This window comes from Oxyura jamaicensis, chromosome 8 (assembly GCF_011077185.1).
Source record: "Oxyura jamaicensis isolate SHBP4307 breed ruddy duck chromosome 8, BPBGC_Ojam_1.0, whole genome shotgun sequence".
Taxonomy (NCBI): domain Eukaryota; kingdom Metazoa; phylum Chordata; class Aves; order Anseriformes; family Anatidae; genus Oxyura; species Oxyura jamaicensis.
This window is the reverse complement of record NC_048900.1, coordinates 15,756,595-15,779,239: the sequence shown is the minus strand read 5'-3', so window position 1 is coordinate 15,779,239 and position 22,645 is coordinate 15,756,595. Positions and strand designations below refer to the sequence as shown.

Genomic DNA, 22,645 nt, shown 5'->3' with positions numbered 1-22,645 from the left:
TCTTACCCACCCCCATGCAACCAAATGGCTGCAAAGCCCCAGCCAAGATACTTTTTTTTTTTTTCTTTTCCCTTGGACTTCATTCTTTACAAGTTAGCACTGAGATAAGTTTCTCTATAAAAGGTGTTCTTGATTGCCCTTGAGTTCTGCAGAAGACAGGACTGCCGCACCTTTGGTGTTCTCAGGCCTGGCTGATGCCGCAGATGCCTGCTAAAAGCAGTGGTTTGTTTGTTTGTTTGTTTGTTTGTTTTTGGGTGGACTTCATTTGACAAACTTCATTCTTGCTGCAGTGATTTTTCCCAGCTTCCGATTATAGCATTAAGGAGAAAACAAATGCATGTGGTATGTATATAAATATGGTGTATGAATAATCTGTTTCTCAGCCATCACAGGATAGGAAAGAAAGGGAACTTTTACCCTTCCAGTTGGTGTGAGATCCTGTATGAAGAACACTGCAATAACCCTGGTGTGGGCTTGTGAGAGCTGTGTGCTAGGGACAGAGGTGGTTCTGTAACCTTGCAGTACTTAAGACAGGCTGGTAGCACCAAGGAGGTCTTTTGTGTACCTTGATATGTGTACCTACAAAGTTGATTTTGTCATCTTTTGTCAACAGAAAGTATGGATTGTCTGTCTTAAATACAGTGATTAAAAAAAAAAAAACAGGCTTATACAACAGTGATTTGCTAATCATAGAAAATAACCTTTCAGTTCAAAAGCTCCCTCTGTGAATATTAATATTTTATACAGAAGTATTATGTAATAGACATTTTGTTGCCTTTGCAGTCTTCAGAGGAACACGTTCTCAAGATTGTGTCGTTCTGAATGTTCAGTAGAAATTTGTGCACTAAACTAATGCAAATGTTGGTGAATGATTTTGAAAAGTCCATCCTGCATATCTGTACCTGGTGCTCTGTGTACAGATCATGGAAAGGGAGGATGGGAACGAGAATCTGGTGGTCACTGCATGAAAACTTGAATAAGAAGTGTGAAAGGCAGCGCGCTGTCCTGCTCTGTTCCCCAGCTCCGATACGGTTACCGACCCCTTCCGCGTGTATTAGCAATTGCCCTCATCAAAGATGCACAGAGGAACCAGACTTCACACTTAATCTGACTGGTGTTTAAAAATACAAACTCACAAATCTACATACAGAGCTTCTCTCAGTGGCTGCCATCCAAAAACTTCCATGTGCTTGATTTCTGTCTAATTAAATTAAGAAATAAAGCCTAAACTGCCTCAGCCTAGAAGAACTGACAAAAGGGACATGACGCTTTTTATGCATATGACTCTTTTTTTAAGTAACGTTTGCTGTTTTATAATCAGTACTAAATTTCTTCACTGTTTTACCTTGTTGGCATTGTTAGCAGAGGGAAGAGGAAGGCAGCTGAAAGTTTTGCTCCCCACCTTTCCTATCCCTCTGACAACAAATCCATTGGCCCTTGGAACAAGGAAGTGGAGCAGACACGGGGCTCCTTGTGCTGCAGAGCCAAGCGTGCTCAGGGCGAGTCCCCCAGTGGGAAGCAGGCAGGAGGGTGTCTATGTCTAATAAGAATAATGGAAGAACAGCTCTTGGAAACAAGAGTAAACTGAGAATGAGGCAGAAGCGTACTGATGAAAAATGAACATGAAAAATGCAGCGATTTGGACAAGACTCTATTTCCAGTGGTTAAAATTCATTGTTAGATTTGGTATTTGTTTTTAGTGTAATTTGATTTAAGATGTACCTAAATTGAAAGGTAAAGTTATGAGGGTCCTTATTAACATCAGTCAGTTTAAAGAAATAGCTGAGCAAGTCTTGCAGAGGAACAAAAATGGTAATGTGTACAGTGAAGCCATGAAATAAAACCGATAAAGAGGCATGCAAAAAATACAAAAGAAAGGAGTAACATCATGGCAAAGGCAAGGAGGTAACAGGATTGTTGAGAAAAGTATGAGTAAATATAAAATTAGATTTTAACGCATTAGATGGCACATGCTGTTCTGTGCTCAGTAAGTGCGCCCATCGGCTGGTGTGATGAGGGTGGTCTCCTCTCCAGACGCAGGGTGTGCATGCTCCCTGTCCTCATTGCCAGCTTCTCCTGGGTGAAAACCAGTTTGGAAGCACCTTGTGAAGTGATACAGACCCATGTGTGGTCCTAGGCATCTATTACAGCAAATGTAACGGGCACCTCTAGGCTTCCAGGTTGGGCTGGGAAGAGCCTGGCCTTGCACCTGCAGAGCTGTCTGCGCGGGTGAGGCCGCAGTGCTGCTCCTCCGCTCCCTCCTCTGTGGGTGGTAGCTGCCACCGTCACCCCCTCCACTGGGGGCTTCTTCAGTCTCCGTTTGTTTACCTGCTTGCTGCCTGAGCTTGTGCGATCCTGAATTTGGCTTGCTGTCTGGTAAAGAATATAGTAGCAGAGCTACCACCAGCAGCTCCTGCTCCTGCTGCCTGTGGGCCAGAGAACGGGTTGCCGGCAGCACCGGGACATCCTGCCTGTGGGGAGCACCATCAGGCCCCCGCGGCTCCGTGGAGTGGGAGCAGTGCCCAAGGCGTCTTCCAGAGGCGAGGTGGTTCCAGGCCTGGCTGGGACAGACCCGCTTTGCCCTCCTGTCTGCTTCTCCCACGCAGCTGGGGACAGGGCTGGGGCCTTTGAAGCTCCCGGGTGGCCTCCAGTCAGCTGGAGCCGATTGTGAAACCTCGCTCGGAGATAGCAGCAAAATCTGGTATTTATCTGGTTAGGTCGCATGCTGCTTCTGACAATACTTCTGTAGTAGGTTTCTGTGCTGGCTTGGGGGTTTTCTTCTCTCTTGGTAGCATGACATTTTTCTTGTGTGTCGGTTTGTTGTTTGTCTTTCTCATGCAGCAATGAGGGAGGAAGATGGCATTTTAACCAAAGCGATTGTCAAATGTCGGCGGCTGGTTGGGCCCTTGGAGATGTATGTGTGTGGAACTGAGAATTACTTGGCTGTGCTAAAACTAAACCTCTTGATGAGCAAAACTGCTTCATTTATAGTTATTTTATTAACTGAGTCGTGTGTCCCGTCCCGTTCCCCCCCCTCCCCCCGAAGATCTCTACTTCTTCCGTAAAATACTGTGATTTCTCTGCATTTTCGTCTTTTTACAGAACTCACAATAATTTGCTCTGCAAATGTCATCGGATTTCTTTATTTCATTCTGTTAGCAATGATTGTTTCCATGCTAATTGCAACAGAAATAGTGTTTTTAGTAGTGAAAAAAATGTTTGATTTGAGTGGCTGCACAGACGAAGGCAGCCACACGTAGGCTACGACATTCAGGATGTGGCATTTGGAGGTTGCATGTGTTTTGCCAGATGTGCCAAGTGCCTGGCCTGATGCCATCACCCCAGTGTACGTAGGGTGTAAGGCTTTCTCTGTGCTGAGCAGCCTGAAAGCACAGCAAGACTAGAGGAAGCAAGAGCTGGAGAAGAGATGAGGTTATAGAAATGGTACATGTGCTCCCTATTTAACCTCCTTCACGCCAGCTATCCCACGTGCTGGTGCTGTAGAAGAGTGGGTGTGTAATCTTGTATTGGAGCAGAGGTTCCTGTAAATAGGACGTTGCTTTGTTTTAGTAAATTGAAGTTGTCACCTCAAAAATGAGAGGGGGGAGCCACTGGAAGAATTCTTTAAACGGGGCTTGGAACAGAATCCAGGGGAATTTCTGTGCAAGGACTGCAGGGAAAATTCCTTTGCTGGCCTTGTCTCAGCACAGGCATTTCCTTACACACTGATATGATTTATATGAAAATTTCGACTTCAGTATTATTATTTTTTAATGAAAATTGTATTCTTGAGTGCTTTATTTTATCGTTTGTTTCCCTCAGACTCTCTTCCAGGTATGTCCCAGTTCCTGTGCTCAGTCTGCCCTGGCAAGGGGAGGGTGGTGGTGGAACTCAGCAGGCTTTCAGACTGAGATAGTGCCCTTGAAGACAAGCTGTCCTTTCCTTCCATGCCCCACCAGTGTGGTGGTGGTGTTCGGTCTCTCCTGACACCTCTTTAAAGGCTGATGCATTTTCCAAAAAAAAAAAAAAAAAAATCATCCCTCTTGCTTTGGCAGCGGGAGCTGCCTTCGCCTTCTGTTCTCAAGCGCTGGTTGTTGACTTTGGGATGGCTGCAGGGGAGAGGCTGAGGTACGGCAAACCCTGCCCCAGCCCTTGTGCGGCTCTCTGACCTCGCAAGGGAAGGTTACAGAAACAGCCAAGGTGAACGGCCCTGCGGCTATTGGAGCGTTTTCTGTCAGGGCTCAAGTATGCTCCAAAGGTCTCTCCTGAAACCTGCTCACAGCAGACCTTTGTAAAATACCCAGTCGGGGCTTTTTTTCCTCCCCATGCATTTAAAGGCAACAAGCAGGCTCTGAAGCCTCTGATTTCAGTGCTGTGGCCTGCAAAGTGATTGAGCGCTCTCAAGAGACCTCTTGACCACTGCTTTGCAATCCCCTGACCCTTCTTAAGGAGGAAAAAGAAAAACCCCTTTACTTTAAGATGTACTTCTTGTTTGCGTGTTCGGCAGCGCCTTCCCCATCTGCTGGCCCCGGTCTCCCCGCTGCGGAGGCGGCAGGCACGTGGTGGTGGGCCTTGCTGGGGGCAGCGGGGGGAGCCGCGGCCATGCCGGGGTTTGGGCTCTGCAGCGGCATCAGCACACCCAGCGGCTCACTCGGTGTTTGTTGATGAGAGGCAATTACTGTAAAATACTTGATTTATAACGAGGCATACTTCATAAGCAGTGAACTAAAATAAATACTCGTGAGTAACCTGTCGGCACGTGGCTCTTGGCTTTGCTGAGCTGCTGCTTTCCATCTGCGGGCTGAGCTCTGCCTGGCTGGCTGGAGGCAAGGGGAGGCGTGCAGGGCCCCGGCCGGGGGAGAGCCCCATTTCTTCTCCGTTTTATTGTCCCAGGGATACGGGCGTGAGGTTTCCAGGCAGCCTGTGGGTTGCTTGCCCAGCACGCGGCCGTAAGGCAGCGGTCTGGGTGGGATCGGCGTGTAACTGGTCTGGGCTGGCTCCTACGGCGTTGTAGAGGGGGCAGCGTGGAAATAGCAGTGCGCTTGGTCGAGCATGGTGGGGGAGCTCATGCGTTTAATAAAATACTGGGGAAGTGGCATGTTGCTAGTTTGAGGGATCTTGGCTCTTTAAGACAACTCGTTTAGGGTATTTCTGAAATTATTAAAATAAGGGTGTGCTCAGCCTTCCCCCAGAGACCAGGCGCTGGTGGTAAGAGGATGACTAACTCTGCTTCCGTGTCGCAGAGCGGCGTTTCTCTGACACCCCCACAAGTGCCAATACTTCACTCGGCTGCTTTGATTCACAGCAGTTTGTTTTTACACAGGAAGTGTCCAAGGCACTTACCAAAATGAGACAGTGACCGCCGGCACCTGGCTTGGTGTTCCCGTCACCGGAGCCTCCTGGAGCCAGAGCTCAGCCCAGCTGCAGCCAGAGGAGGAAGGAGGAGAAGCACAGCCTGATCAGGTACTGAGTCGGGAGCGGGATGAGTCCTCTGGTGCTGAGTAACGTGGAATTGTGAATGACTGTTGATTTAGAAAAACAAAAATAAAACTGTTTCTTAAGAAGTGTTGTGGGCATGCATGACGTGCATGTGGTCCAGGAATGACATCTCCATCCTCTATGTGCCCAGAGTGGGTGTGTGCTGTAAGCTACTATTCTGTGCTAGATCTGAGGTGAACATAAATGCATGCAGCTCTTGTGTTTTTTGGGGTATTTGGTTTAGACATTCAGTGTTTGATACAGCTCCGTGCTTGCCAGTACCCAGGCTCCACGTGGGTTGGAAAGAATTGGCTAAAAATACTCTTAATGAATGTTTGAGTGTTGAAGAGCAATTTGATGTCTCGAAGGACAGATATTTTTCTTTGTTCTTACTGGGAGTCCGAAGTGCCAGCTTTCAAGAAGCACGTTACACGGTACAGATAGGTAGCAGACTGGTGAATTTTAGGACAAAACCAACTGTCAGCTTGCGAACTGTGTTATTTGCTGGGATTCCTATAACTGTTCCTGGAAACTGATACTCATTCTTGTATGCACATCTTTGGTTGTTAGGCTCATCTTAGATGAAGACAGTCAGAGAAGTTCAAGGTTTTGCTTTATTGTATTAGAATTTTTTCCTTACATAACTGTACTTCTCAGCTGATGTGTAACTCCTGCTCTGAGGACCATGTTCTGAAAAGACTTGTGCATCCTTTCTATGCATCTTAAAAAATCCTTAAGAATTTACCACTATGTGTGTTCATCCAGTGCTTGGGATGACAGCAGCCCACAGTTTACTTCTGGAGGGAAGTCTCTTTGGAGACACTCAGTATTTTTCACCTCGACTGATACTTTGTCTCCAGGAATATCAGCATCTGTCCCTTAGGTTGTCTGAATTTTTTCCAGTCACATTTTGATGCTTTTATTTATTGACCCAGGTGGAAAAAAGTGGGTTTTTGTTTAGACGATCTATTATGAAACATATTAATGATTTGGGGATAATTTACAGCTCAATCCGATTTTATCTTTCCTTCTGTAGTTAGAAAAAGGGATGTCTTTTTTCTAGCATAGCCTTCACTATTTTGCCCTGGGAAAAAAAAAAATAATCAGCATTTATTTGATTCAACAACTGGCTTCCTGCTTCACAGGAAGAAGAGATAGTGGCTCATTTGCCTGCAAACATCCCTCCTGTGGAGAGTCTTTGTCAGGGAGTTAGAGGGAAGCTAGTAGCGACTGTTGAAATAGCTGCATAGCAGGATGAAGAGGGATTATTGAAGCATTACTAGAAAATGTATGGCTATGTGCAAGACCTCATGTGCTCCACAGACAGGCTGACCTAAATTCTGCAGCCAGGCCGTACTGGCTTCTGCATTGATGTGATGTGGCAGGCTGCATAACCTGCAGCAGATCTGGGTTTAAAAAAAAGGGAGGGAGGGGAATACAGAGATTTATATTTGAGTAGAAATGCAGACAGGCTGTCTTTATGACTCTCCTTAACCCATCTAAAGCTTTTTTGTTGTTTCTTAACCAATAGTTGTCTACTCAATTTTGAGTACTTCTCATGTAGCCAGAATGAGGCTGCATTGCTCATTAGGAAGAGTGAAGATGAGACATTCTTTACTCCTGGATGGAGAAATATATGGATGGATTTACCCATAGGAGGCTTTTACAGGTGACTTGGAGTTGTGAGATAGGTTTTAGCACACAAATGTTAATATTTATCTTATCAGCAGTGAAACAGTTAACGGAAATGACACTTAATCATCTGCTGGGGGAAATGTGGAATACGATTGGTATCCACTTGACATAATGGAATAGCTTACATGTATGTTTTCAGGCTATCTCTTAATTTGGGAAGATTACACGTTATACACAAAGTATGACAAAAGTCCAAATAGAAACCAAAATGAAATCAAACCCAAATGGACACCATGTCAAAATAAAGCTGGTGATTCTGACCTGTGTGCAGACTTCTGTTGCTGTTACTTCTTGTGGTAGGATTTTGACTTTGCAGTTTAGTTTCTACTGGCACAAACCTGGTGTGATGGCAGTTACCACTTCCTCCCTTTTTCTGTGGATGTAAGTGGTGCTGATGCAATGCTCTCCTTTTCCTTCACCCCTCCCACATGCAAGCTTTCTTTACCCTGTCTCACCACTTCCTCCTGAGATGCCCCTACAGCAGTGAGAGGGATTTTTCTGCTGGTGTTGCTTAAACCAGGTGCTATGAAAGGAACAGTTTGTGCAGGCAGAAGGAAATTTGCAGCCACTAGAAAGGTTTCAACAGTAAGTTTTTGCTGGCAAAAGAGAAGACGGATTCTTGGTTGATACAGCAAAATCAGCAACGTGTTAAAGTGTGGCTAGGGGCTTTACTGTGTAAGTGTTCTGGTCTGGTAACTGGGGTGAAATGTGTATGCATATATGTGTGTGTGTGTATATATATATAAAATTTATGTCTAGAAACCCCTTTTGAATTTTTTAAGAGGAATTTCGGCAGCTGCAAATTCATGAAGTGCCAGGGGAAATAGTGATATCCTCAAACACAGCTCATTTATTTTAAATTACATTTCACTGATGTGCTTTTGATAAATTTTAAAAAGAGCTTGTCTGTATGAGCTATTTGTGTACCACGTGCATGCAGCAAGTAGCAGTGCCGACCTTCTAGAATTAGAATGAAAGGGACCTGAGGAAGGCAAAGATTTGCTTGGTTATTTTCTTCTTTAATTTCTTGTGTCCTGCTGACAGGTGTTGCAGCACGTTGTGCATCTGGGTGGTGTAAGATAAAAAGTTAGTTCTCAGGTTTTTCCTTCTTAGTACGCTCTCACAGAGGTGCAACCAGTGTTGCCTGTAGGCTCAGCTTTATCCAGCAGTGGATCCCTTTTGGAGCCAACTGGAACATAAACCCAATGCAAGGTGAGCCTGAGGGGGCTGCGGCTGGTGGAGGAAGCACGGCACGCTGGCCCCATGTCCTGCACTGCCTCACCAGAGGAACCGGGCGCAGCGTGTGGTGAGGGGACTGGAGAGCAAGGGATGTTTTTCCCAAATGAGTGTGCGCCTGCATTTCTTTCAATACCAGACATAGTAATTAGAATTCAGTTAATTTACGAGTAAATTAAATTGAAATTTGCCCCAAACCAGTAAACTCTTTTACGTTTGCAACAGGGTTACTGTCAAGGTTGTCTCAAAGCAGAAGAAAACTTTTTCGTAGTTTTCAGCACAGATTTTATTTCGACTGCTGCTTTGCAATAAGAAGGACCTCTATGTACCACTCCAAGACTGCTATTTCCACGTCACGTTATCTTTCTTTTTTTTTCCTTTCCTACTGGTAGAGTTACGTTTGTCATGCAGAATTTTCAGTGCTAACATTAGACACAGAAACTGGAGAATAACCTTACTTTGGTGTTTTTTCCGCTGTTTTTAGCTTTGCTTCTTTGAGTAGACAAAAGGCTTGTTGATCAGTGACAACCAAGGCCAGTCCCCACAGCCAGACTGCTGCAAGCTGAGCCGCTTCTGGCTGGCTGGTTCTTCTGTGAGTCTGGACCTGGCCCCACCGTGGGCAGCCGTACCAACTGCAGGACCTCCAGGAGGAAAGGGTGTGGAGTATGAATATTTGTCAGCAAACTTGCTGTAGCATAGAGTGTGTGACGAAGGTCAAAACGTAGCAGTTCTTTAAACCTTTAATGGAGTAATGTCATGTTTAATGCTTTCATCTGCATAGATCTATATTCGACTAGATAGAAAGCAAATTCAGTAGACTTCAGTCATCTTAGCTATGTGTTTTGACACAATATGATGTTGTTTTGAAGTGTTTATCCTTCTCTGAATTCTCCACTGGAATCTCAGGAGGTACTTTTTGGATAGGTGGAAGGAGGTCCTCAACTTGTTGTCACTCTCTCAAGCTTCGTCCCTTGTCTTAGGTAGGCGATGCTTTCTTGAGTAAGGCAGCACCATCACAGTGTGTTTGTTGTCTTGGAGGTTTCATGCTCCAAGAGCATGAAATTGGTGTAGTGAGGCTGACCATCAGGAGTAAGGTATGCCTGTCCTCATCCAGACCCGATTTAATCTTGCTGGGAAGTGAAATGCTTCCAGCAACTAAGGACTGTAGTAGGGATTGTAATGGAAGGGTGAAGTTTTCCTTTCCAAGACTTGATTTTATCTAGATCTGCTTAACATTTTGTATAGTAGTGTTGTACTTTCACGTGGTGGTGGTGAAAAGGATATACTGTCAGAAGTTGGTGACATTATTGTCTGGCACCTCAGACAATAAAGATGAGGGGAGAGGGAGGGATTTGCAGTGGAAAAGAAAACAGCTCCTTGGCCAATTATTTCAGTGTTGCTGTGGTTTAGTTGTAATATTGTGTCACTCTGTCACAGCTTTTTATAGGTCCTTTTAGATTTTTTTTTTTTACATTTAAATAAATAATACATTTCTCAGTTTTATTTATTATTTCAAATGCTAGAGTATGTTTGCAGTTGTAACGTTCTACTGCCTCTGGTGATTGAATATAACAAACCTGACTTTTGTTGTTGAGTTCCCAAACTTCTTACTTATCTGACTTTGCATTTCATGAAGTAGTTCTTGCTCAGTGTAATTGGAAGCTATAGAAAAGTTTTCTCTGCATAATTAGAATTGATTTGATCAGTAAGGCATCAATCTCTTTCTCATTCCCTTAACTCTTATCTTCTGCAAGAGCTGTGGGGAAAAAAAAAAGGTAATTTTCTGCTGCTAAACTGAATCTGCCACGTTTTGAAGTAAAATGTTTCTCTGAGCTGCCTGCAATGCCCATTTTTCTGGTTAGTTCAAATTATGTAAGGAACTTAGTGATTATTAATGATGTTGTGTTTGGAATGTTCAAAAAAAAAAACACCAACAACAAAATTGCTGGTTGCAGAAGGACTGCAGCTCAGGGTCTGCCTGTAGTTTACAGCTGGAGCTGCTGGTCCTGCATGCTCTTCAGCTGCGGGGAAGCGCTCTAGGATGCGGCTGAGTGTTTGGGGTGGCAGAGGTGGGTGGGTGGTGCAGCAGAGAGGCATCCATAGGGGCAGCTGCATGTAGCAAAGAGCATGGGTAATGTATTGGTCCACCTCTGGGGACTGTGCTGTTCTGCTATGAGTATTTAGATCAAGACAATCTGGAGTGACTGGCCGTTAGCTTGGTGAAATAATCAGGCTGCCCAGAGCTCTATCATCTTGTTAAGCATCATCTGAGATTTATAGTATGTTCATTCCTGTTCAATGCAACTGATTTAAGATATGCAAATGTGTTTCTAGCACTATGCTTGTAGTTTTTTCTCCCTACCACGCCTGTAACTTTAATACATACATATTTCTTGGTTTCACACAACTGCTGTCTCAACCAGTGTTCAATCTGAAAGTAACAATAGAGGAACTGTGTCTTTCACTAAAGCAGCATGCATAGATCAGCAGGGATGAGGAGCTGAGAACTGCAGCTCTCATCCATAAGCATTTAGCAAAGCTTATTTCAACTGCTTCTTCTGTCTTTATTATAATTACTGGAGTTACGCCGAACTAAAAGCCCCACGCATGCTTTGGTTTGACATTTAGCTAAATCATTTAGGTTGAAAAGATCTCTAAGATCATCTGGTCCAACCTTTAACCTAGCACTGCCAAGTCTACCACTAAACCGTGTCACTAAGCATTACATCTACACATGCTTTGAAGACCTCCAGGGATGGTGATTCAACCACTTCCTGGGCAGCCCATTCCAGTACTTCACAACCGTTTCAGTGAATAAATTTTTCCTAATAACTGACCTGAACCTCCCCTGACACAACTTAAGGCCATTTCCTCTTGTCTTATTGCGTAGTGCTTGGGAGAAGAGACCAATCCTCACCTCACTATGGCCTCCTTTAAGGTAATTGTAGAGCCTCTTTTTCTCTGGGCTGAACATCCCCAGCTCCCTCAGCCATTCCTCATAAGACTTGTTCTCTAGACCCTCACATGTAATATCCTAACAAGAAGAGTTGCTTCTGTGCACATTGAATAGCACTTACCGTTCTTGTATGTTGGATAACACGTACATAGTTGGTGGAATTTGTGGTTGGTGGTTTCTTTGCATAGTCACAAGTTTCTCTTGTTTGTGTGGGTTGCTCACATAGCTGTTAGTGGGAAGAGACAAACACTTGATATAGAAAAATACGATGAGGCAAAGGCTGTCATGTATTATGTATATATTCCGTGCCTTTCATGCTGAGGCCCTGACCTACTTGAGGCCTCTAAGTACTCCTGCAATATAAGTGTTTAGTAATGATAAACTGCAGCACCTGGCAGAGGCATTCAGTGTGCACAAACAGCACCTGAAACAACCTCTTGTCCTATCCCTGAAATGAGCCAGTTTAAAGGTTTCTGTTCTTTTGGGAGGGGTTGGACAAGTTGCTTCCTTGTGGTGTATGCTGACATCGCATTCAGCGGCCAGCACCTTGGTTTAGTGCGTGTCAGCAAAGTAAGGTGATAGAGCTGCCTTGTCTGACCTGTGTTTTTCTGCATGTGTTGCAGTAATTCTTTGAGCATATATTAACTTTTTAGAAGTAGTCAATATACAGAGAAAAGCCCCAGTCACTAATAACATCTGAAAACAAGGACAGCAACAAGAAAGCAAAAGACCAGAAAGCCCCCATCAAGAACATGAGCTGTAACGTGGTCAATGGGAGAGCTGCTTGCAGCCAGGGGCACTCATCGGAGGGGAGATGGCTTAGGAAAACCTGAAAGCTGTCTTTGCTTTTTCAGTGAGGCCAGGGTTGGGCTCTCCAACTAAATGCTTGGAGTAGCCATGTAACTTAGTGTTACTTACAGCATTAGATCAGGCTGAGTTTCACAGCTTGTCACAAAAGGCCTTGGGGCATATTCTTGGCTTTCTGGATGGTCTGATCAAAGATGACGGAACTAGGCGGGCTAAGAGGTCATGGCATTTTAGAAAGAGAGCCTCTTAAAAATAACTCAATGACCTTTTTCAGTTGGAGGTATCCCCAAGATAAGTTGTTTCTGATTGATCTGACGCCAGGGCTATGAGTGTTTCCTGCTTACTGGATGCATTGAACGTGGATTGATGCACACAGGGTTAAAAGGCTGTGTACATCAGCACTTGTTGGAAACGTTTTCTGAAGTTTGAATAGGTTAAACAATGCTGCTGATGTTTCTTGATACCTTTTTGAAATATCACCTACCAAATTAAAAGCGTGTGTAGGGGAAGGGCTTGTTTTCATTCTGTATAACTGGAAATCACACCAGGAATGTGCATCTTGTTTTTAGAGCAGTCATAGACCAGTCCTCAGGAGCTGACTCACTGCTGTTTTGTAAGCAGGGTTTGCCTTTCTTTCATGTGGTTCTGCATTTTTCCATTCCCCAGTCCACCACAATTTAGATCTTCCCTGAGCACACTGGTGTCAGAAAACCTCCTTCTAGCGTAGAGTGTTGTCCTGTGTGCGTGGCTTGTACTCAGCCTGAACTGACAAGAGCAAATGCAATGTTTGGTTGTTTCATTGCTTTCTAGTTGTGCCTCTGTCAAATTGTGCTACAGGGGCACTTTCCCTGTAGCTGTGTAACAGGATGATGGTAATAAAAGATTCTTAATCATTGGGGGGGGGGGGTGTATTGTGTTTAGTCTGTTATTGTTATGCTGTCTTACTTCTATGGGCCTGCTTTCAGTTTCTTCCTACACAATGATTGAGATTTTCTTGAGTTTCAGATTAATTGACTTGTTCAGCTTGTATATTTTTCCAAGCTGCTCTACTGGGATACCATGGTAGGGTGGGACTGGGAAAAATGGGCAGCTGGAAAGAATGGGGGAAGGCCATGCTCTGTACAACTTGAGCCTTCAAGTTACAATTTCCAGTGTGGAGTGCACCTTGTATTATGCCACCGTATTCCACTGTTGACTTTCAATATCACTGAAACTTATTACTTATTCTCACATCTTGGTAACACTTTGTGGCATATCAGGTACCTGCCTGTGAATGATAGTAACATTTTTTTTTTTTTTGCTTCCTTGTACTTGGATCAATCTTTTTTTTTTTTTTTTTTTTTTTTTTGTGGCAGCTTAGGAGGAGGTAAGGTGCCAAAAATCTGCAGCACTGTCAGCATTTCTTATTTTTTTTCTAAGCAAAAGTTTTTCTGAAAATAGTTGCACAAACGTGTAAATCAAACTCTTCCAACAGGTCTGCTACCTGTAAATTTCTTTTTATATAGCTTTGCTAGGATAAAAGAAGAAGGTCTGATTGTTTTAAGTGATGTTATTGCAGAACTTGTGTGGCTGTAAAACTGACAAGTGTCATTTGAATTTCACGTTACTTCTGTGTGATTGAAATTAAGGACAGCAGTGTGGGTTGCCAGTGGAAATATTCCCAGGGAAACTATACTTGAGACTAGGGAAGAGCACCCAGCAGAGATTTTTTTTATTACTATTTTTTTCCTTCCTATTCCACTGTGGCTACAAGGCTGAACATAGTGGAAGGGAAAAATGGAAACCATTCTTATGGAAAAAGGGTGGAGTGGTATCACTTTTCTTGATAGTAGCCATGAGTCTGTGGAGAGGGGAGAAACTATAGGAAGCTTTTAATTTCCTGGGAGGAGTTTCACATTTCCCACTGGAAAGTGGGACTGATAGGAAGGCATCAGGCCAGTAGGAAGGCAGCACCTTCCTCCGGAGCTGCTGGACTTCAGTCTGGGTGTTCCTGCAGCAAATTCCACCCTCTCATTCCCTATTTGTCTGGTATGTTTTCTCAGCCTTGATGCCGTTGTCATGTTATTGCTGGCAAAAAAACCCTCCGTGTGTGGGAGATACTGAAACGTGTTGTAACATTCTGATATAACTTCAGCGCAGGAAAAGAGCAAGCTCTGTACGTAGGTATCTCCAACTGAGCTCCAGTCTTGCAGCTGAATTCATGCAATAAAGCTGCTGACTCTGAAAAAGAGGTTTAGATGGGTGTGGGGTGTAGGATCAAGTTATTAATTCTATAAGCTTAAAAAGCACCTCCTTTCAAGTCATGTTACCATAAAGCTAAATTCTTCTACAGACAGGAGGAATTGTCTTCATGAATGTAAAAGCATTGGATTATTTAATGGCATTTTTATTGAGGATTTCTGGTGATGTGAATTTTCTCATTACTTCAAGTACTTCCGTCACCAGAAGAATGCTGGTTTCACTTATTCGTAACTGAGGTGGACTTTATCTTCTTTCTCTTAACGTAAAAATTCTAAATACTGTTTTTCCTTTTTTTTTTTGATATTCTTTTCAGGGTCAATGAGAACATAATCTTTTTGTGGGAGGGAGGAATGAACCTATTAAAATCCTTTCTCATATGCAGGGTTAAGAATTGCACTCAGGAGGGTAATGCTCAAGTGGAATTGCTATCTTCTCGTAACAGTTCAGACTTTGGTAAAGAAAGTGGATGAGTCATTGCAGGGATTTGATGGCTGAAAAGATTGATTAATAATTAATTTAAAAACAAGAAGGCCTTTCCTCTGTGTCCTAGATTTCAGCCACTCAAAAGATTCTCACATGTATTTTAGCATTTGAGTGCTATGGACATACTTGTTTTGATGTTGTTGCTTAAACTGTAAATGCTGCTTTCCCTGTGCTTTTGTTTTCACATTATTTATAAATATATAAATGTCAAATTAATTTGAAGTGTTCCTAGGAGGTTATGGCACCTTGAAGGAGTCAAATACTCCCATTATTTTGGGTGCGACTATGAAGGTTTATTATACTTGTTTCTTAACCTTTTTGGGTTGCACTGGTGTACTAGGAGCTTCCTCAACAGCCATCATCACCTTTTCAGTGCTTGTGTGCTATTGCATACAATTTAATTTGCTTTTCCACAACAAGCACGTGTCAGTCAAGGCCTTATATTTCAACAGGTTTGTGTTTCAGCTGGGGGTCTAACAGTATACCCAAGTGCCATGGTACCTTTATGCATTTATGCTGGATTAGTGGTAAAACTGGGGAATTCAGCAGGCTGCAGTGTGACCCTGACAGGATGACTCAAAACTGGCCCTTTGAATTCAGTTAAATTAGCTTAAATAATCTCTACTTGAGTTTTTCATCTGCAGTGGGCCTAAAACAAGGGGTCGATCAAAACTGATTCATGAAAGGTGCAGCAGCTTCAGCATCCTTTTGATATCCTGTAAGATGTAAATTGATGCGCTCTGAGTGCTTCTGCCTGGGGCAAATCTTTGATATGAGGCACATCGTGTGACTCTGATCCTCGAAGAGGTAATAAACTGAGTTTTATCTTTTTATTAATTAAAACCCTGCTATGTCCTGTTCTGGGCATTTTTTATATTGAATGTGTTTTGTGCTTAGTGAATATAGACAAAGGTGTGTGTTTGCTAACAATGTACAAAAAAACCCTCTCTGATCTTTTTTCATGTTTACTTTATTATAACTGTAAATGCTAAATGAAAAAATGTAATATTTTTAATTTGGGCTGTCACTATAATTCGTAATTTTCACCTGAAATGCTTCACATTTCTAGTTCAACTGAGCGTCCCCCTTTGTAATTAAATCATCAGTTCTGTCTAGACTATAGTCTTCTCACCATGCTCCTCTAAAAAGGAGACGGCCATCAGATATTTGGCACTGACATGGAGCTACAACCTTCTGGTGCTGGTATTTATGACCGTGCATCTTGTCAGATACACAGGGTGCAGCAACTGAACCTTGCACTTCTCAAGGCCTGAGTCTGTAAAGAGTTGTCTAAAACTTCCAATGTGCAGACTGAGATACACTTTCACCTGCTCTAACCATGAACTTTAATTTACCTTAGTCAGAAGTTTAATTTAGTTGTGGTGCCGTGTGAATTCTTCATAATGTGTATCTTGTTTGCTACAGAATTACCATGAGTAGGGTTTTTAGAGCAGAAAAGGAGAGTGCAGGACTGCTCTGCAAGCATAGCGTTGGAGTTAAACTCCAGTTTTGTCAAAGGGATCGTTTTGCCTTGGTAATAAAACAACCACTCATTGCCTTGACGCAAAATATGAAAGGGGAAGGCTTTTTTTTTTTAATTTGTGTTAAACATGTTGAAGGTGGGAAATGTGAAAAGATGAAGAAATCTTAGCTGTAAGGAGGGATACTCGATTTTGTGTGTGAAACTAGACCTTGAATGCTTGTTTTCCTCTCGCGCAGCCTCCTTGGTAAGTGCCACGTGCCGGGCTGAGTGGGTGTTTGGCTGCTGGGCAGCAGGGGACAGAAAGCAGTTTGCTTTTCAGGGGTGCTGGAAGAACTGGATGACTTCCTGGCTTCATGGAGATAAAACTTGCTCTGGCAGCAGTACGGGCAGTGAAATTTGACAAGAAGTGGGAGGAGAGAAGGATGTGTGTGACAGGGCAATTTTTGCATTGTGGAAGGAAGAAGCGAGGCCTGGAATTTATATAGCCTGGCATTCATGAGCGTGTAAAGTTAGCCAAGGAACGGATTTGCTCCAGTTTGTCAAGTCGGTGTGGATAAGAGGAAAGCAAGGAATTGCTGGGCTCTGTAACCTTAGAGGCAACAAACGGTGTGACTGCTCTGGTCACGAGGAGAGGTGGCGAGGTGCCCCGGGCTACTCTGGCTGCTGTTTGAGGCTGGCACAGTGTTTGGCTCACAGCTCCAGAGCTGTTTCCCTGGATCCCTGCTGTTGGAAGCCTCCTAACGCAGAGAAGGCCCTAAGCAGGCCTAGTTGCAGTTACATTTTTTTTTTCCTGTGGGATCAGCTCGGAACCCCTGGGAGGATGAGATAGGGGTCAGAGATGACCTGCGTTTCCTCCAGACCTCAATTTTTTCCTACTCGCAGACTTGCGTGTGGGGAGAGATGTGTGGTTTGAGCAAGAGAGCTGCAAGGGCATTGCGTGGCAAGAGGGGATGGATCTGGCAGCTGAAACTTGCCCTGAGAAGCCAGTCCCACCAGGGTAGCTTGCCTGGTACGCGTGTGGTCCAGAGAGCGTAAAGCAAGAGTTAACATCACAGGGTAATTGACGAGACAATGCTTTTTGCTTTAAATCTTGTTAACTTTAGTAAGTGCATCTTCTTCTAATTACTTCACTTCTGAACAAGTGCTAAGGTATGTGGGGGGCTTGTTTTTAATTATGAACTGCAAATAGTTCCCATAGGATTTCAGGCCCGGCTCCAAAAACATTACCTGTGATGTGATGTTGCATCAACCAGGAAATCCCCAGACAGTAAGCCTGCTTGGATTTTCTAACACTTGCCTTTCTTCTATTCTTGTCACACTTCTTCCAGTTACAGTGGTGAGAAACCTCCTTTGGTGATTTCCTGTTGTGTGTCTTGGTTAGGGGGGTAACAAAGCCCGTGAAACATGACTCTATCCATGAAAAATAATTTTCTAAAATATTTCTTCAGCTTTTCTAATAGAACCATTTTTCACTTGTACATTTGCATTAGTAGCAGTTGGCTTCTAGTTAATAAATTCAGTGCCCTATGAAAATAATTGGTTATTAGGATTGGATTGGTTCCTGCGGTGCCCTTGCTGCAGCTTTTGCTGGCTAGCTGTGACTTTGCTGGTGCACACAGCAGAGTTGTTTACATGCCTGGAATATGCTAGAGGCAAGGAGAAAGGAACGGCTTTAATGCGATGCAGCTAGATGCTCTGTGGGGGAGGCCTCAGAGTTGTTCATAACAAGATCAAATGTTGATCAATGTTTGGGGAAGAATAAGGTTACTGTTCATGAGAAACGGAATAACACTATATTACATGCTTTCCAGCCATCTTTAAAACCAGGTATTTGTGATGCTGCCTAGGAAAATGTCCCTCTCCTGTTGTTGCTTTGAACTCTGAGTATCAGTGGCACCGAGGCGAAGCATCTATCCAAACCGCTCCAGTGTGGCCCCAGCTGCATCTCAGGGCTGCCTTCAGCGAGGAAACGAACAGTCGCCAGCTAATTTCAGCTCCCCCACGAAAAGCCTGGTGATCGTGTTGTTGAGGTGCTGCTGGAACATTGTGGCTACTATTGAATTTGTTTTAAAGGCAGCTGTGAGGATTTACAGTCTCTGTAGAGTAAGAAAACAGCTATTCTGACATTGAGCTGTGAACATGAGAAAATGGCTTATCCCGTATTACAAGGTATAAAAGCTAGGAGAGGACAGAGGGAACAGCTCGAGAGGAATGGAGAAGAAAACAGCTGAAAACCTCCTCCTCTCCCTCCAGAGCTATTTTTTGTCAGTGACAAAACTGGGATGAGCAAAGCTGATTTGTATCTGCAGCAGGTCGTGGCTGTGATCTGAAAATGTATCCCCAGGAAAAAACAGAGCAGGCTGAGCTGCGGGGGCGGGAGCGCACGAAGCCGTGTCTGCTGGCTCTGAACCTGGAGTTCCTGTTCGGTCTGCTGCTTGTTGTCTTCCAGGTGATGCCTAAAATCCCACAACAAGGGCCCTCAGTTGCTGCTGTGCTGTGTTAGGCTGTGCACAGCGTCGGCAGGCTGGGGTTTCAGCAGGGCAGGTTTGTGAAAGAGAAGCTGGGGGATACAGCTTGCAGGGAACAGGAGGGAGGGAGTGGAGAAATCTTGGAAGGCTGCATCAGAATAAGAGGCTTTAAAACTAAGGCTAGTTGCCTGTCAGAAATCCTTATCTAAAGCAGTCCTGGCGAATACACAGTCATTAATTTATTTACCAGAATTCAAGCTTTTATCGCTGTGTTTTCTTGCATTCTTAGATGTGTTGGTGTTGAAGCAGCACAGTGATGCACTGTGGTGTCTGGGCCCGTCTCCTGAGGGGGATATTTTGAACAGTTAGTCCCAAGTAAATCCCGCGTGTGGTTCTGGATCTAAGGGCTTGTCTTCACATGCTGTTGAGAAATGATTCGAGTCAGCCTAAGGTGTGAATTTCAAGTGGATTGCTTTACATCCCTGAGGAAGAATAATTGACAGTTACTCTGATTCTGGAAGAGTGTCTGGAGAGGGTTCCAAGCAGTTTAACCAATTCATTTTTAAAATTTGTATGGCTTTTCTCTCAAGTAATCTGAAATGCCTTATGCAGACAAAGTCTCAAAGTGGATTATGTTATATAGGAAGGCTGGTAGTAAGGATTTTGAAAGGTTTATGTGGATGCAGAAGTATTACTAGTCAGGAATAGCGCTTGCATTTTAAAATCACTCTGTACTTTTCATCTGAATTTAATATTCAAGCAACCCAGCTAACCTTAAACAGGAATTATGAGAGGAATGCGGATTGACTTCAGTGTGCAATAGACCTTTGAAGCATTGTTATTGCCTCTTAAAAGTATAATTAACTGTGTGATCACTGAAAGTTTCAGTAGAAACTTTTAGGTCTCATTGAATCTTTCATAGAGTGCACGTTTTTGGTGGGTGAAGTCTGTTTGCTGGCTGCTTGTGAGACTTTTCTAAGCTGATGGGGAAGAAGATGGAGGAAGTTGGAGGAGTACAAGCCCTCTCCGTAGGTCTTGGGCTTGCAGCCCAAACTGAGATTCTTCCCATCCCATAGAAAGTTTTTTAGATATGTGTACAAAGCAGAGAACTTCCGCAAAATCTGTGTAGTAAAAAAAAAAGGGGGGGGGCTGAAAGTTTTAGTATCAGAGGCTTTTGGTGACCTGCATGGTAATGTTTACCCCCCAAGCCAGAGAGGAGGGGACAGAGGAATCCAGCCCAGGGAGTGTACGCTTCACAGCCTGAACTGTCTGAGCAGTGATGCTTTTGAATACCTGCTGCCTAATTTAGGGGTAATTTGTTGCAGAAGGTATGGGCAGGGCTCTCCCTTTTGCTTTTTGATGTGTACTTACAGTCCATTTTACCCTCCTTTACATTCCGTCCCATTCTCCTCCTTTAATAGGAAGAACAAAGGCCTAAAGTACAGTATGTATTTTTCCTTAGTCAGTTTTGGTTGTGCAAAGTAAGTTGCAGCATCTGTGCAGCAAGTACCTAGGTTATTTCCTTTTTAGCTACTGAACGCAGATGCTTGCTAAACATCATAACGAAATTCTGCTCTAACTAAATGCATCTAAGTAGGTGCTTGTAGGTGCCATGTGGGACTCTTGACTGTATGGAGAAGTCCATGTGTGCTGAAGTGCAGAATTACATCTGTAGGCTGCTACCAATGTGCTTCTAGGACGCTTAACAGTTCATGGCGTATGAATGGTGAGCATGCTTATTTAAATCAAGTTATGCTTGAGTTCTCAAGGTTTTTCCTACTGGTGTGGCAATTACGAAACCAAATGTTGTGGTTTTCTTGATGAATACATCGTTTTGTTGCCCTGGGAAAGACTTGATCCTAGAGGCTAAGGATTGATTCTGTACTAAGGTTTAATCCACCGCATGTGCACATCCAGGTGGAGGGTGGATGCTTCTCCCTTGGGCGGATGAGGAGTGTTGTATCTACATGCAGAGTGCGTGTGCTTTGCATTGCCTTTCTTCTCTGGTGAGACTGCAAATAGGGCTGAGGCCAGTTCCTTTTGCCTTGCCTCATTCATCCAAAAAGCAGCAGATGGCTGGTAGCATGCACAGGCTTTTAACCTGGCTGAGAGTCAGGCTGATGAGGAAGAGCCTTGAATGTGTCCTTTGTCCTTTGGTTGACTCATCAGATTGGTGAATTGGTGAATGCTTTACCTTTAAAGTCAAATAATAGGAGAAACAAGTACAGATTTTTTTTTCCCAGAATGTTTTTTGTAGATGTCCCAAGTGGCTAATCAGCAGACATACAGGTTTGCCTCCCTTAGCGCACTCTTGTTGGTTTTGTTTTGTTGACTCTGGCCCAGTTATGTAAAGGATGGATAAACAGAAACCAATTCCAAGGAAATACATACTTGATGCCTCAAAAGACCATATTTGTCATCATGGAGAGCTTAGTGAATGTTGTCGTAGGAAGAAGAGTGTGAATGGGAAATGGTGATCTCTAATAATATTTCAAGTAGCCAAAACACTGAAATTCTGGTTTAAAGGGGGGAGGAAAAAAAAAAGAAGAAAAGACAACAACCAGGCTAACTGCCCCCTGGGTTCAGGACACATCTGCACGTTTCAAAGCAAAATACAGCAATTTAGGGGACAACAGATACATAGGAATTAATGCACATTAGAAATAAGGAAATAAGTTAGGGAAATAACTACACATATATTCTGTATTTTAAGTGTTAGGAAACAATCCAGATGAATTAGATGAAGATAATGAAATAGGTCATGCAAGAAAAGTAGAAATATTAATATTTTTCTATATTTGAGAAGGTGCAGAATTTGATACTGTGCCATTCCAACAGAAGATTAATTTCTTTAAATCCTTATTAACTAAGGATTTAATAATTTCTAGGGGTAGACGTATGCAAACTAGCAGTGCTGTAACTCAGTTGTTAAAAAGAGCTTGCTGTGAAATGGCTGCAGGCCTGCAGACAACAATTTTTAATAACTGTTGGCATAGAGGGTCGTAGAATTAACAGTGCCAGAGGGTGGGTGACTGTTTTAGCCCTGTTCCAGACAGGGTGGCATTTTTCCTCATCAAGATACCAGAGAAGTTAATGCTATATTCAGTTGATAAAGACATTAGACAGACTAATGTCAGTGTGGGTCAGGTCATGGGAAATGCATCTTAGCAAACGTGGTGACATGCTGGAAACCAGGTTTTACTTCGGAGAGGGATCTGCATGAGATGCAGTGAAGCTACGCCTGCCAAAGGCAGCTGTGCAGCTGCAGGGGGGCAGTCTTGCCTTGCAGACGCTGCCGCTCCCTTGCTCCTTCCATCTGCTACCTGCGATCCCTCCCTTGGCTCCAGCCAGGTAGGACTCTGGCGTACCCTTCTGCCTGTCCACACACGTTGGTGCTATGTGGTATTGCAAAAGCGCCTGAATTAAGAACTGAGTAACTGACGTTTACGAGTTAGTCACTGGCGGTGAATCATTATCAACTGTGAATGCTTCTAGACATCTGCTTTAAGGATTGAGGTGAGGCCAGATTCTGTTGAGCATTTTCATCGGGTATCTGGAGACCGGGTCAGAATCTGAGGTGCAGTCGGCAGGCAGCGAAGTGCTAGGCAGTGCGGTAAGTGAGGGCACGGCACTTCGTACCGCACAGTCTGGGGATTCCGGTGAGCTGTATCAATCAAAAGTGTGTTTTAAATTAGTCTGATGCAAGACCACAGGGCCTGCAGATGTTGTGCTGCAGCCCAGTGACCGAACAGGAACTCAGGGAGAAAGGTCCTTAGGGGTGCGGTGAGTAAATAAAAC

General features: G+C 43.7%; 1 protein-coding gene across 1 annotated transcript in view; it reads left to right on the top strand.

The window, feature by feature from the left end:
- Positions 1 to 22,645, top strand: part of LRRC8D (leucine rich repeat containing 8 VRAC subunit D) — a 51,011-nt gene that overhangs the window by 4,815 nt on the left and 23,551 nt on the right. The window contains exon 2 of the mRNA XM_035333931.1: positions 5,324 to 5,463. The gene's annotated coding sequence lies outside the window, so the exon portion shown is untranslated. The remainder of the gene's footprint in view (positions 1 to 5,323; positions 5,464 to 22,645) is intronic.